At 37.6% G+C, this 15,250-nt stretch overlaps 1 protein-coding gene and 1 long non-coding RNA gene across 2 annotated transcripts in view; both read right to left on the bottom strand.

The window, feature by feature from the left end:
• The window catches only part of PPP1CB (protein phosphatase 1 catalytic subunit beta), a 51,861-nt gene that overhangs the window by 29,302 nt on the left and 7,309 nt on the right, over positions 1–15,250 (bottom strand). The window lies entirely within an intron of this gene.
• LOC116566815 lies at positions 18–13,897 on the bottom strand. The gene is made up of 2 exons (XR_004276021.1): positions 13,850–13,897; positions 18–2,205 (listed from the first exon to the last, which is right to left on the bottom strand). It is a non-coding gene; the product is annotated as an uncharacterized LOC116566815 (long non-coding RNA).

Genomic DNA, 15,250 nt, shown 5'->3' with positions numbered 1-15,250 from the left:
ACTCCGCCTAAAAAAAAAAAAAAAAAAAAGTATTCACCTTGGTAGAATTAAAGGTCTCATACTGGCTTCAGACAACAGACAGGCAGCTAAAAGTAATTACTTACAAATGGTATTAAATTATTCAACAAATGCTTGTGAGGTTACTGTGTATTAGTAGTTTAGGGATAATAGCAATGGACAAGAAAAACAGTCAATTACCAAAACTTAGTTGTAATTTGATGGCAATCACTACACCAAGTCAAAAGACTAATGTGAGTCACTTCAGTGTGCCCATTTAAAATAGGCAAATGAAAGTGATGAATATTTTACCTAGTATTTCTTTTACTTCCTCTGTATAATTTTGACTCCCCAAGTGAGTAACTGTGTAACTCAAACATTTTTACAGAGCTATAAAATGTTTCAACTTGTAAGTCATGTAAATCCACAGAAACTAAAAATTTATCAAAACAAAAACACACTGCACAGAAACTTTTTATATTTTTATATTTCACTAGGATGCACATTTCTCCCTTTATTAATATCTCTGAAGTTGTGAGGCTCTTGCAATTAAAAGCTTCTTACAATTATAATTGGCAGTCGTCCCCCCACCCAACTTAGTGGCACATAAAAGTGCACTTAATAATCAGTCACATCTTAAGAGTTAATGAATGCAGTTATAGCAGCTAAAGGTTCGCCCAATGGTTACAACTCTGACAAGGGTTTTAGAAATTAGAAATAAATTAGCCAAAGGTTTGACAGAATAAGGCAGACGTCTCAGGCCAACTGCCGGTGTCTTCCAGTTCAAAAGTCCTGCTCCTTTACGTATTCTCAAGATTTCTAAGAGGACTTCAAATTTCTCAATCATCTGAAAAAAGGAAGAAATCATCCAGACAACCTGTTACACAGGGCAACTAGACTGCTATCCCAACATCCAGGAGGGTTTCCAGTGTTTGGATATATCAACCTCGCTGGATTATATAGATACTATAAATCAGCATACTTCATTAGGTGCAAAGCCCCTTCACATCAATCATTTCATTTAATCCTTTTCACACTTCGGGAACTGAAAAGGGAAGTTATTACCTCCACTGTACAATGACAGAGATTAAATAACTCGCACAAGATCACAGTGCCCAGGTTTGATAAGACTGGAGGGAGTGAGAAGCAGCAGAGATGGATTCAGAACCAGTCTTCTAACTCAAAGGCCAGTACTTTTTCCACTTCACCATGTAAAATTTCTGGATCAAAAATTTCCTAGAAATTTTCTGCATGTAGTAATTTCAGACCAGATAAAATCCCATTATAGCAAATATCTACCATACTTATTACTGTTTAGAAAGTATTTTAACATATTACATACATATAGTATACTAACTTTATGGGTTTAACTCGATGCATTTTTAACTATTTATATACCTGAGTAACCACCATCCAGATCAAGATACAGAATGCTTCCTGCAACTCTGAAGATTCCGTGTGTCCTAACCAGTGACAGTAACACCTCAGGTTGCTATTCTTACTGCTATCAGTATATATTGATGTGTTTTTTAATTTGACTTTTAGATAAAAAGAAACAGAGTAATGCTCTTTTGCTCATTATTGTATCTGTGAGATAAACCCATTTAATAGTGTTAAACAGTCATTTGAAATACAGGTTGAACATCCCTAATCTGAAATCCAAAATGCTCCAAAACCCAAAATTTTTTTAGTGCTAATATGATGCTCAAAGAAAATACTCATTGGAACATTTCGGATTATAGGATTAGCGAAGCTTAATTGGTAAGTATAATGCACATTCAAAGATCTGAAAAAATCCCAAATCGAGCTGCAGTAGCACTTAATAAATGAATAATCCCCAATCCAAACACTTGGGGTGCTAAGCATTTTGCATAAGAAATATTCAACCTGTATTCCACTGTATGAATATATGACAATATCTTTACTATTCTATTTGGATTATTCCAGTTTGGGGTTATTACACATGCTATGTACATCCATACTTATATTTATCTTAGGTATATAACAAAGCAGAACTGCTCAGGTCACAGAGAAGGCTTATCTTATTAAGAAGTAGATACCATCAGTTACCCAAAAGGTTTCTACCAATTCATAATCCTCCTAACACTGTAAATTATCAGCATTTTTACTTTTAGTCATTTTGTTGGGTGTATAGTGGTATTCATCGGATTTAATTTGATTTCTGTGAGGACTAAGGTTTTTGAGTAACTTTTTTTTTTTTTTTTTTTTTGTCGATGTTTCTCTGTGTTGCCCAGGGTGGAGTACAGTGGCACGATCATGGCTCACTGCTACCTCCACCTCCCGGGTTGAAGCAATTCTTCTGCCTCCCAAGTAGCTAGGATTACAGGCGCACACTGCCACATCCAGCTAATTTTTGTATTTTTGTAGAGAGAGGTTTCACCATGTTGCTCAGGCTGATCTCAAACTCCTGACCTCAAGTAATCTGCCCGCTTTGGCCTCCCAAAGTGCTGGGATTACAGGCATGAGCCATTGTGCCTGGTCATTGAGTACCTTTTTCATGTGCTTAAGGGACCATTTATGTATCTTTTTAATTTTTTTGACAAAGTTCATTTTAAGTCTTTTGTTCATTCTTTAAAACTGGACTGTCTTTTTCCATCTCTTAATGTAACTTTTTGATAAACAGAAGTGCTTTAATGAATTAAAATCTGAAAAAAAACCCTTAACTTGGTCAATTTTTTTTGGTTTAGGGCTTTTTGCATCTTATTTAAGAAATCTTTGCCTTCTCTAAAACTATTTCCTTATATTTCCTTCCAGATGATTTGCTGTTTTAGCCCACTTCATTCTATAACTCATCTCAAATTAATTTTGTGTATGGTTTGATGTAAAGGTCAAGGTTTTCATCCAAGCAGACATCCAGTTAATTTAGCACCATTTATCATAAAGATCATCCTCTTCCCCACTGAACTGCAAGGCAGCTTTGTAGAAAAATCAGGTGACCATACAGAAACAAGTCTGTTTCTAGCCACTATATAGCCAATTACCCATTTGTCTATTTTGGCATCAATACCACAATGTCTTAATTATTGCAGATTTTTATAAAGTCTCAGTATCTGGTAATATAAATATCCCAATTTTGTTCTTTAGATTTTCCTTTTTCAAGTATGTTTTAAAATTGGCTTGTGTCTATCCCCTCCGCCCCCAAACTTGTGAGGTTTTAAATTGGGAATAAGACCAGGTACAGTGGCTCACACCTGTAATTCCAGCACTTTGAGAGGCTGAGGCAGGTGGGTCACCTGAGGTCAGGAGTTTGAGACCAGCCTGGCCAACACGGTGAAACCCCATCTCTATTAAAAATACAAAAATTAGCTGGGTGTGATGGCAGGCACCTGTAATCCCACCTACGTGGGAGGCTGAAGCAGGAGAATCACTTGAACCCAGAAGGCAGAGGTTGCAGTGAGCTGAGATCACGCCATTGCACTGCCGCCTGGACAACAGGAGTGAAACTGTGTCTCAAGGAAGAGAGAAAAAAAAGGGGGGGGGGGCGGAGAATAAGTGGGTAAGTCTAGAGAGAATTGACATATTAACAATTTCAAGTTTTCCGATCCACGAATATGGTATCTCTCCTTTTATTTCTCTCAGCAATGTCCTATAGTCTTTAATATGGCAGTCTTTCACATTTTTCATTAAGTTGATTTTGGCTGACACCTGTGATTTCATTTCTTTCAAATTTACTGAGCTCTGCTTTATGGTATAGTACATGGTACATTTCAGTAAATGTTTCATACATATTTGAAAAGCATAGATATCCTGCAATTGTTGAGTGGAGTGTTCTACGTCTGCCAATTAGGTCAGGGTGGCTGTATGGTTCAAATCTTTATCCTTGCTGATATTTTTTTTCCTGTTTGTTCTGCTAGTTACTGAGAGAGGGGCATTGATCCACTACGGTTGTGGTTTTGTCTATTTTTAAACTTTTTATAATACCTGTCAACCTTTCCTTTTTGTTTTAGACCTATATTATTAGATACATACAAATTTAAGATATTTTCCCATTAAATCTATCCTTTTAGCCTTATACAATGCCCTTCTTTACCTCTAGTGTTATTTCTGGTTGTAGAGCTTTTTCCAACATAAATACAGCCAAGTCAGATTTCATTTGCTTAATGTGTGAATGATAATTTCTCCTCCTACCCCTCCTTTTAAAATTTCCTCATTTGTGTCCTTAGATTTAAAATACATCCGTTGTAAACAGTATCTGTAATAGTTAGGTCTTCTGAGCTTTGCATTAATTTCAATGTTTGCTCCTTTCACATTTAATATAATCATTGATTAAGTTGCCTTTAAGTCTACCATTCTGCCATTTGTTCTGTTTGTCCCATTTGTTCTTCATTCCTTTCTCTTTCCCTGAATTTCTTTGGAGTAATCAATTATTTTTTTTACTATTCCATTTTCTCCTCTATTAGCTTTTAGTGATATATTCTTTTTTCATTTAGAGGTTGCTCTACAGATTACAAACACACTTTTGACTGATTATTATCCTCCAGCCTTTTGTTCTACAGTTGTTGTATTTTTGTTTCCACATATTTTAAATCCCACAAGTCACAATTATTTTAAAGAGTCAGAAGTAATTTGTACTTATTAACATTTACCTTTGCTATTGTTCATTTCTTTCTGCAGTTCTTTGCTTTTATCTGTTTTCTTTCAACATGAAGAACTTGCTTTAATATTTTCTAGTGTCAGCTTATCAGTAATGTACTTTCTTTAGTTTGTCTTTATTTTACTTTACTATTGAAGAATATGCTCACTAGACTTAGAATTCTACACCAGCCTGACCAACATGGAGAAACCCCATCTCTACTAAAAATACAAAAAATCTGTGGGGCATGGTGGTACATGCCTGTAATCACAGCTACTCGGAAGGCTGAGGCAGGAGAATCACTTGAACCTGGGAGGTGGAGGTTGCAGTGAGCCGAGATCGCACCATTACACTCCAGTCTGGGCAACAAGAGTGAAACTCTGTGAAAGGAAGGACAGAAAGACGGAGGGACGAAAGGACGAAAGAACAGAAGGAAGGAGGCTAGGTTGTCATTTTTTTTTCTTTCAGTGCTTTGAAGAGAATGCCACTCTATTTTCTTGTCTTCCAAAGTTTCAGGTGATAGATAAGCCATCATTCTTATTATTGTTCCCTGATGCTAATGACTTTCTTCTTCTGGCAGATTTTAAGATTTTCTCTTTCGCTTAGATTTTTAGCAATTATGTTCAATATGGTTTTCTTTGTATTTATTCTGCTTGGAATCATACAGCTTCTTCAATCTGTGCTTTGGTACCTTTCTCTGTTTTGGATAATTATTAGTCAATATTTCTATCCCATTGTATTACCTATCTCCTCTCTTTCTGGGATTCTTATACATGATAGACCTTTCCACTGTATATCAGCAACACATTAGTCTCTCATGCTCTCTTCTGTATTTTCCTTTTTTTTTTTTTCTCTGTCAGCACTAGATAACTTCTACTGAACTCATTTCTATTTGGTTTTTGGTCAATTCAGTTTCATTAACTTGTCCAAAATAGCATAGCCTATTTTGGTGAATGAAATCCTGAATTATGGACAAAAAACTGTAAAGTTTTAGATAACACCTCTCTCCAAAGAAGGTTGTTTCCTTTTAGCGGCAGCACAGCAGTAACACATTTTCCTGAGGTCTGGTCTGTTTTAGTTCTGTCTTCAGTCTTAGGAGTGGTTATGATGGCATCACAATGAAAACTCAGGGTGGAATAAGGCCCCTCTAGCTTGGCAGGAAGGATTTGAACTTCCATTTTTGCCTCTCTGGCACTAGATAAGATACCGAAATGTCTGCTCAGATCTTTAGCTTCTTAGCTACTGTTTCCTGCTGTGTTTCTTCTTTTGCATATGTGTACCTCTGAAGTCTGTCAATGACTTTTTGTTTGGGATCTATTTCCCTTATGACACAACTAGGAAATGCCTTCAAGGAAAAAGCCAGGGTGACTCAAACTATATGTTTCCCTTCTGTCAAAGGTCAAACCTCCTCAACAGTTTTCTTTGTTGGTTGCCTCTTTGACAATGCAATCAATGGCTGCTGAGAGGCACACAAAATGTGACTGTGCATACACTAGAAATTCAGATTACATTAAAAAATTTGAGGAATGACTTGTCAAGGACTAGACACCATGGCTCCTAACCCCAATTTATTTCACGTGACTTAATCGGTCACAGAACTTTGGTGGGAGCACCAAGGTTTCCTGACAACCAGTACGGTAATCTTTCTACAATCATGTTTACATTAAGAAAGGCAGAAAAATTACACCAGTATTCAGCAAAGTAAGGCCAAAGGGTCAAATCTAGCCCAATGCCAGTGTTCAGATGGCATGTGGCCTAAGAATAATTTTTTACATTTTTTTAAATGATTGAAAAAAAGTAAAACAAAAGAATCCTTGTGACATATAAAAATTACCTGAAATTCAAATTTTAGTGGCCGTAAAGTTTTACTGGAGCATAGTCACTTATTTGTCACTGGACACTCATGCTACAATGGCAGAGCTGAGTAGTTGTGATAGACCACATATGGTCTCTCATCACTTCACACTGCTTTTCGGTGCATCACAAATTAGAGATGCAGTTACAACCTGGCAGCGTCATGATTATTGCTGTACTGCAACATTTTATTTACTTTTATTACCAGTGCATTCTCATCATGTCAAAAGCAGGAAAAGTGGACTTTGAATGTTGTGTTTTTAAGACACAATAAAGTGTGGATGATTTTATTTAATTGGGTGCCAAGGCATTGCAGTCATTATGTAGCTATGCTAAAAAAAAAAAAAAAAAAACCCCACAATATATACTGATGTTACCAGATTAAGCACTCATCACAGCAATCCCAACTGATAGTAAAGCAATGGTGAGGGAAGCTTTTAAAAATTAAAATGAAATCTCATCACAGCAGAATTTCTTCACAAAAATAAAAATGAGTCTGCAACTCAAGTTTCCAAGTGGCCCATTAGTTAACCAAGTTAAGTCATTTATCAATGGTGGGTTAATTAAATTGCTTCAGACTGGAAAAACTGAAGAACTATGCCTTGAGACAATAAGCTTTTAAAGGCCATTAGCCTTACTGTAAAAACAGTGCTTGAAGAGTTGAGGACATTGGGAGCAAAATTAGTAAGCAATTAAAAAACAACAGAGGCTGGGTGTGGTGGCTCACGCCTGTAATCCCAGCACTTTGGGAGGCAGAAGTGGGTTGATCACAAAGTCAAGAGATTGAGACCATCCTGGCCAACATGGTGAAACCCCATCTCTACTAAAAATACAAAAATCAGCTGGGTGTGGCGGTGTACACCTGTAGTCCCAGCTATTTGGGAGACTGAGGCAGAAGAACTGTTTGAATCCCGGAGGCAGAGGCTGCAGTGAGCTGAGACTGCGCCACTGCACTAGGGGACAAATATATATATACATATTTGCGTGTACACACACACACACACACACACGGTTTTGAGTGGTTTTTACTTGGCTCTTGAAGACAGGTGTTACCAATACTTGTTTTTTGGGGAGCCAATCCTGATTTGAAGTGACTTAAAAGTTACCTTCTATAAAAAAATCTATGTGGAACAACTACAGACAAGAATACTTCCAAAGCAGCTGAGAATTTTAGTAAAACCTAAAGTGGAATCTGCTAAGATATGTCACAGCTGATGATCATAAAGTCGAAAAATACTTAGCTGGACTATTTTACAAAATCTGTGAAAACGTATGGTGTTTGAAGTCTGGTGCAGTTTTGCGTGGAAAAATATCTTAATCAGGTATTATGGAACCAGAAGCATCAATGGTCAACTTCATTTGCTCTCATGAACTTAACCACTATAAGTTTCATGAGTATTTGTTAGTAATAAAAGCTGAATATCCTAATTTGGCCAACCACACAGGATCTTGATGGCTTAGCAGTGACAGCTTTATTGTAATTTATTTGTGTTCAGAGCTGATACTGAATTTTTTCTAAACAAGAACCACCACCCTCAATCACTATCACTAAACACAGAAGTGTTTTAAAAATTCGATTTTGCTGCAAATCTAAGTAATTTTTTTCCCTTTTAATTCGAGGTAGCCTCCATTCTACAAAATAGAATGAAAGCTCCCTGAATGTTTTCTAACAAATTCAACCTAAAATTATAAGGCAAAATATATACACATATGAGAAACATTCTATGGTTAGTTATTCTGACAACTAATACTGTTTGAATTAAAGCAAATTGCTTTATTTTTTACTTTTTGAGATGAGGTCTTGCTCTATTGCCCAGGCCAGAGTGTAGTGGTGTAATCAGGCTCATTGCAGCCTACTGGCTCAAGACATCCTCCCACGTCAGCCTCCCAAGTAGCTGGGACTATAGGCATGAGCTACCTCGCCTGGCTAATTTAATTTGTTTGTAAAGACAACGTCTCACTATGTGGCCCAGGCAGGTCTCAAACTCCTGAGCTCAACTGATGCTCCTGCCTCGGCCTCCCAAAGTGCTGGGGTTAAAGGCGCAAGCCACTGTACCTCGTCAGCAAGCTGCTTTATACATAACTCGTCCTGTCAAGTTAAAATAAGTGAGATCTTCATTCCCACACAATTGTGAAGCAGACATATTTTTCAAACTCAAACGAGCGTTCTTCAAACCCTGACTCAAGTGCAAAAAAAATTTCCATATATCAAAATCCATTTAACTATGCAGCTGAGGAGTTTCCATCTAACCAACCCTCTATTGGAAGTGATTAATCTGCAATGTAATGACATGCTAAAAGGCAAATATCAGGAGAATTCTATAAATGCTTTCCAAGCAATGAATATACAGTATGTCCCTAAATGTGTAAAAAGACATCTTCTAAGATGAAATACATAGAATCTCACTACAGATCAGCATCAAGAGATGACCACTTGCAATCAATTTTGATGACAAAGAACATTAACTTTGAATTTCAATTAAAATGTGTATCCTCTCCCAAAAGAATTCTGTTCTTTACTCAACCATTATATTTCACATCTTGCATCAGTGTAAAAATTTTTCCAACGCTGGTTTGTCTTTTCAATGCACATATCCAAGGGTATGTGATACACGTGACTGTGTGTTGTGTGTATATTAAATTTTATTTTTCACTAAACTTCTGCTACTTTGTCCGGCAAGTTCTTACTTATAATTGCCTTCTCTAAAACAGGATGGCAAAGAAAAATCACTAATTCCAACACCTGGTGTCTCATGAAATTTTTTTTTTTTTTTGAGACAGGGTCTCACTCTGTTGGCCAGGCTGGAATGCAATGACATGATCTTGGCTCACAGAAACCTCCACCTCCTGGCTTCAGGTGAGTCTCCCGCTTCAACCTATTAGGTAGGTGGGATGACAGGTGTGCACCACCATGCCCAGCTATTTTTTTTTGTATTTTTATTAGAGACACAGTTTTGCCATGCTGCCCAGCCTTATCTCGAACACCTAACCTCAAGGGATCCATCTGCCTCAGCCTCATAAAATCTTAGTAATCTTCACTGACCAGTGGCATTCTAATTCCCACTCAACCCCCACCCCCAAGATTACATATTAATTAATTGCAGTTAAATCTCGACATCCTAATTTTTCCCTAGTATTTTCTCCACATTGAGCACAAAAGCCTGCTTTTAAGCAACAGAAAGGCAGAAAAATTAAAATTCTACAATTGGCTAAAATGTGGAGTTTTGGTTTTAAGTGAATTAGGCAGCTGCCAATACTTGCCTCTCATCTTAGGCCTGACTGTTAAGAATAATTAATGTGAGCTGGACATAGTGGCTCATGCCTATAATCCCAGCACTTTGGGAGGCTGAGGTCAGCGGCTCGAGGTTGGGAGTTCAAGCCCAGCCTGACCAACATGATGAAACCCTGTCTCTGCTAAAAATACAAAAACTAGCCACGTGTGGTGGTGCACACCTGTAATCCCAGCTTCTCAGGAGGCTGAGGCAGGAGAATCACTTAAACCAAGGAGGTGAAGGTTGCAGTGAGCTGAGATCATGCCACTGCACTCCAGACTGGGTGACAGAGTGAGACTCCATCTCAAAAAAAATAATAATTAATGTGGACTCAGAGCCCAAAATGGCCTTTAGCGGCTCTGTGTAATACCGCAAATTGTCTGTGATATTGTGTATATATAAAAATATTTTTCTGAGAAGGCCCATGGCTTTCATGAATTCAAAAAGCATAAGTAAAAATTCATTTCAGGTACACTGGTAAACAAATAGCAAGTACAATGAAAAAAGAATGAAGAAGAAAAGCGACATAAATAGGTGAGAGCTAGACATTTCAGGAATAAAGGACTTTTTTTCATTGCCCTGACATCTATTTTGATAGTACAAAAGCAAGGAAACTGTTAGTGTCTCAATGCATATCAAGTCAGTGGCACCAAACCCCACTGATGGTCACTGTGTTGTTCATTGAAACATACATGCAGTGAAACACAAAAAAGGCAGCTTTATTTATGCCCTTTGGCAAAGCAGTGAAAACAATCGATTTTATGAAACTTCAATCTTTGAATACATCTCTTTAATAATCTATATGATAAAATGGAAAATGCCCATAAAGCACTCCTGCTGCATCCCAAGTACTATGGTTGTCACAAAGGAAAGCACTCCCGTGACTGTTTTAGTTCCAAGCTGACCTAGACACTTTTTTTCACTGAACACTTTTACTGGGAAGTACAACTGACAAACTATGATTCTTCAGACTTAGGTATTTAACAGATACTCCTGAAAATGAACAAAGTGTGCCTGTCATTTCAAGGAAAACAACTGACAGTACTTGCTGCCAATGATAGAATTCAAGCTTTCAAGCTACAAACTGAAATTCTGGAAACCTTGTAACCAGCACCATGAATCTGACAGCTTCTCCATAATTAAGGACTCTTCTGATGAGATCTTGTAACATTAACAAATGTCATCTCTGGATATTGTATTACATAATAAGCTGTTTCAACATCTGGACAGCTGTGTAATTCAGCTGAATCAGTATTAACCAAATGAACAACACATGCGTAAGAGCCATTTAAAGTACAAGAAAAATCAATGGATTTTAATGTGAGACCAAAAAAAATTCATGGATATAATTTCAGATTACACATCTCTTTTAAAATCAACCTTTAAAAAACCACCACTTGCTGATTTTTAGTGTAAACATTAGAGAATACACACAATTATCTAAAAGAACTATTAAAATACTCCTCCCTTTTCTAAATACATATCTGTAGAAATACAGATTTTCTTCATATTTAACCAAAGCAATGTATCAAAACCAGACTGAAACAAAACAGAGATGCGAATTCACCTGTCTTCTGTTAAAAAGACATCAAATTTATGTAAAATCGTGGCACTCTTCTCATATTTTTGCTTCAGAAAAGTTATTTTCACAAAAAACATTCATGCTAAAATGTAGTAGGTTGCTACTTTAAGTAAAGAATAGAAATTTTATTATTTATTTATTTATTTTGAGACAGAGCCTCGCTCTGTTGCCTGGAGTGTAGTGGTGCACTCGCTGTTCAATGCAACCTCTGCCTCCTGGGTTCAAGCAATTCTTGTGCCTCAGCCTCCAGGGCAGCTGGGAATAGAGGCATGTGACACCACGCCCAGCTGTTTTTATATTTTTAGTAGAGATGGGGTTTCACCATGTTGCCCAGGCTGGTCTCAAACTCCTGGCCTCAAGTAATCCACCTGCCTCAGCCTGCCAAAGTGCTGGGATTACAGCTGTGAGCCACCACGCCCAGCTGAAAACAGACATTTTAAAATGCTCAGTTTTAACTTCTAATGCAATATTGTTAAATACCACATATAAATAAAAGCTCGTTTTCAATTCTTTACATATATGGAGAATCTGAGTGTAAGCAGGTTTCAAGACTCAAAAGTATAAGCTACACTGCCCTATAGTTCCTAGCCAAAAGCAAGATACGACAGCACTAAAATCACTTTTCACCATTTTATCCTACCTAGAAATACCTTTCCCTCTCAGCACTGGTATGTCAAACCAGGTTATAAACTCTGGATAAGGGAAATAAAGAGATTGTTTTACATACTTACATACTCGCAAGCGTTCTCAAAATTAGTATGGGGAAGTTCCAGGGTTCAGTGGCACAAAGAGCTCTCTGTTACATATTTCCTAGCTCAGGTGTGTACTAAGCAACAATGACGGCTAACATTTTCTGACCTTTAATGTGCCAAGAATTGATTGAAGGCACTTACTATCACATATGAAGAAGAAACTGGGGCAAAGCTGAAATACACCCAGAATCTGTGTCCTTAATCATTATATAAGATGGCATCCCAATGTATCAATATTTACTAATATTTCTTGAGTAAACACTTAACTGAGTAAACATCTGATTATCATTCAGGATTCACATAATTCTAGTAGTTGGGGGTCCGAAATTCACAAAGCTATCCCTTTCTGCTATTACCTAAAATCAGACCTCACTCTTTCTCACTGACAGGTTTGCAAGTTTCTCCCTCAGAAGTCTGGTCTTGGCCGGGGGCGGTGGCTCACACATATAATTCCAGCACTCTGGGAGGCTGAGGCAGAGGTTAAGAGTGTGGGACAATTCTTGCCAACATGGTGAAACCCCGTCTCTACAGGTGGATCACCTGAGGTCAGGAGTTCGAGACCAGCCTGGCCAACATGGTGAAACCCTATCTTTACTAAAAATACAAAAATTAGCCAGGCATGGTGGTGTGCACCTGTAATCCCAGCTACTCAGGGGGCTGAGGCAGGAGAATCGCTGGAACTCGAGGGGCAGAGGCTGAGTGAGCCAAGATTGTGCTACTGCGAGACTCTGTCTCCAAAAAAAAGGTCTGGTCTTTAATTCAAATAAAAGGCTCAATTCAAACCATATAGATGAAACAAACAAGTACCTATAAAGATTCCTTCTTGATTTACTATGAAAAGTTTTAAAATAAGCTATTACAACTGTTAGATATGACATTAGTGAAAGCTATGTAATATCCGATATCCCTAAGTTAGCTTTTGATTTCTCCAAATCTGGGGAATGAGAGGTAGGACTAGGGGGAAGGTTAAAATGGTGTCAGACCAAATACAGTCATGCACCAAAGGGATACTTCCTGAGAGATGCAGGGTTAGGTGATTTTGCTGTTGTGCAAACATCATAGACTGGACTTACACAAACTTAGATGGTATGGTCTATTGCTCTTAGGCTAAAAGCATGCTGCATGGTATGTTACTGTACTGCATACTGTAAGCTACTGTAACACAATGGGTGCTTGTGTGTCTAAACATAGAAAAGGTACAGTATACATACAGTAATAAAGATAAAAATATTTTTCTTTCTTCAATAGTAAATCAACCTTTGCTTAATGCTAACTTCTACTTCATAAACTTAAAAATTTTTAGAACGTTTTGACTTTTATAGTAACAATTAGCTTAAAAAACAAAGACATACAGCTGTACAAAAAAAATTTTCTTTCTATCCTTACCCAATAAGCCTTTTCCTATTTTTAAAAATATTTTTTACTTTTAAACTTTTTTCTGTTAAAAAACAAAAAGACATATACATACACATTAGCCTAGGCCTACACAGTCAGGATCATCAATATGACTATCTTTTACCTCCACTTCTTCACTGGAAAGTCTTCAGGGGCAGTAACATGCATGGATCCATCATCTCCCAGTATACCAACACTTTTTTTTTCTGGAATGCCACTTGAAGGACCTGCCTGAGGCAGTTTTAAGTTAACTAGTTTTTTAAAATAAGAATACATTCCAATGATTTAAAAAATATATAGTAAATACACAACATAGCTGTTTATTACTATATAGTAAATACACAACACAGCTGTTTATTACCATTATCAAGTTTTATGTACTCTATATAATTGTGTGTTATACCTTTTTTTTTTTTTTGAGATGGAGTCTTGCTCTGTCACTCAGACTGGAGAGCAGGGGTGCAATCTCAGCTCACTGCAACCTCCCAGGTTCAAGTGATTCTTCTGCCTCAGCCTCCTAAGTAGCTGGGATTATAGACATATGCCATGAAGCCCAGCTAATTTTTGTACTTTTAGTAGAGACAGGGCTTTACCATGTTGGCCAGGCTGGTCTCGAACTCCTGACCTCAAGTGATCCGCCTGGCTTGGCCTCCCAAAATGCTGGGATTACACGCGTAGGCCACTGTGCCTGGCCTGTGTTATACTTTTACACAACTGGCAGTGCTGTAGGTTTACACCAGCATTACCAAAACGTGAGTAATGTGTTGCACTATGACATTATGACTATGATGTCACTAAGTGACAGGAATTTTTCAGTTCCATTATAATTTTACAGGACCACTATCTTACATGAAGTCCACTGTTGACCAAAACATCATTTGATGCAGCATGTGACTATACTCAAAGCAAGAAAGTGTTTTGGTCACCTTGTAACTGACCAGACAGGAACTTCTGTTACTCAGGGATATTCTGATTAACATTCTTGGAATAAAATTCCTTTATGGTGAAATATGCTACGTTAAAACTTCCCAATTATGCAAGTGTGGGCACGCATTAAAAACCAAAGATGTGCACACAGCATCAATATCTCCACTTGTCTTTGCACAGATGCAGGTAAATTTGGGAAGGGAGGGCTCTCAGGCCAGTGATTTTCACGAAGGTTATACATACTCTCATAAATCACTGTGCTCTACATGTGAAGAGTGCAGAGGCAGAATAAAGGACAACCATCCCTTCCCTTTTTCCTACTGTATGACAAATATCAAGGGCTGACTTCCTGTATTAAACCAGGAAAAAACTGGCTACTGGTTATTTATACTTGAAAAAGCCTTGAAATGGCTATTTAAAGCTGCTAGAAGCAGTGGCTGCTACCTAAGGGCATAAATTTGTATCCAATCACAAATCCTAGAAGACTCGACTGGCAATCCCCATCTACCACACCACTGCTAAATCTATTGACATTCACAAACCATTTCTTGCCCTTGCCTCCCTATATGCTACCAAGATTTCAGAATAACCTTTTAGAAATACATAACAATTTTAGTAAACAATTCTAAATATCTTAACATTCCTTCATACCTGTATTATTTTACCTCTATTAGAAATGTTTGAAAATGGAGCTGGGCACCTGTAATTCCAGAACTGTGGGAGCCAAGGTGGGAGGACTGCTTGAGCCCAGGAGTTTGAGATCAGTGTGGGCAACAAAGTGAGATTTTGTGTCTACCAATTTTTTTTTTTTTTTTTTTTTTAATTAGTGGTATATGCCTGTGGTCCCAGCTACTTGGGCGGATGAGGTAGGTGGATC

The sequence above is a fragment of the Sapajus apella genome, unplaced genomic scaffold (genome assembly GCF_009761245.1).
Source record: "Sapajus apella isolate SASKATOON/1434 unplaced genomic scaffold, GSC_monkey_1.0 scaffold44, whole genome shotgun sequence".
Taxonomy (NCBI): domain Eukaryota; kingdom Metazoa; phylum Chordata; class Mammalia; order Primates; family Cebidae; genus Sapajus; species Sapajus apella.
The sequence above is the reverse complement of the archived record's forward strand: the minus strand, read 5'-3'. Positions and strand labels throughout refer to the sequence as shown.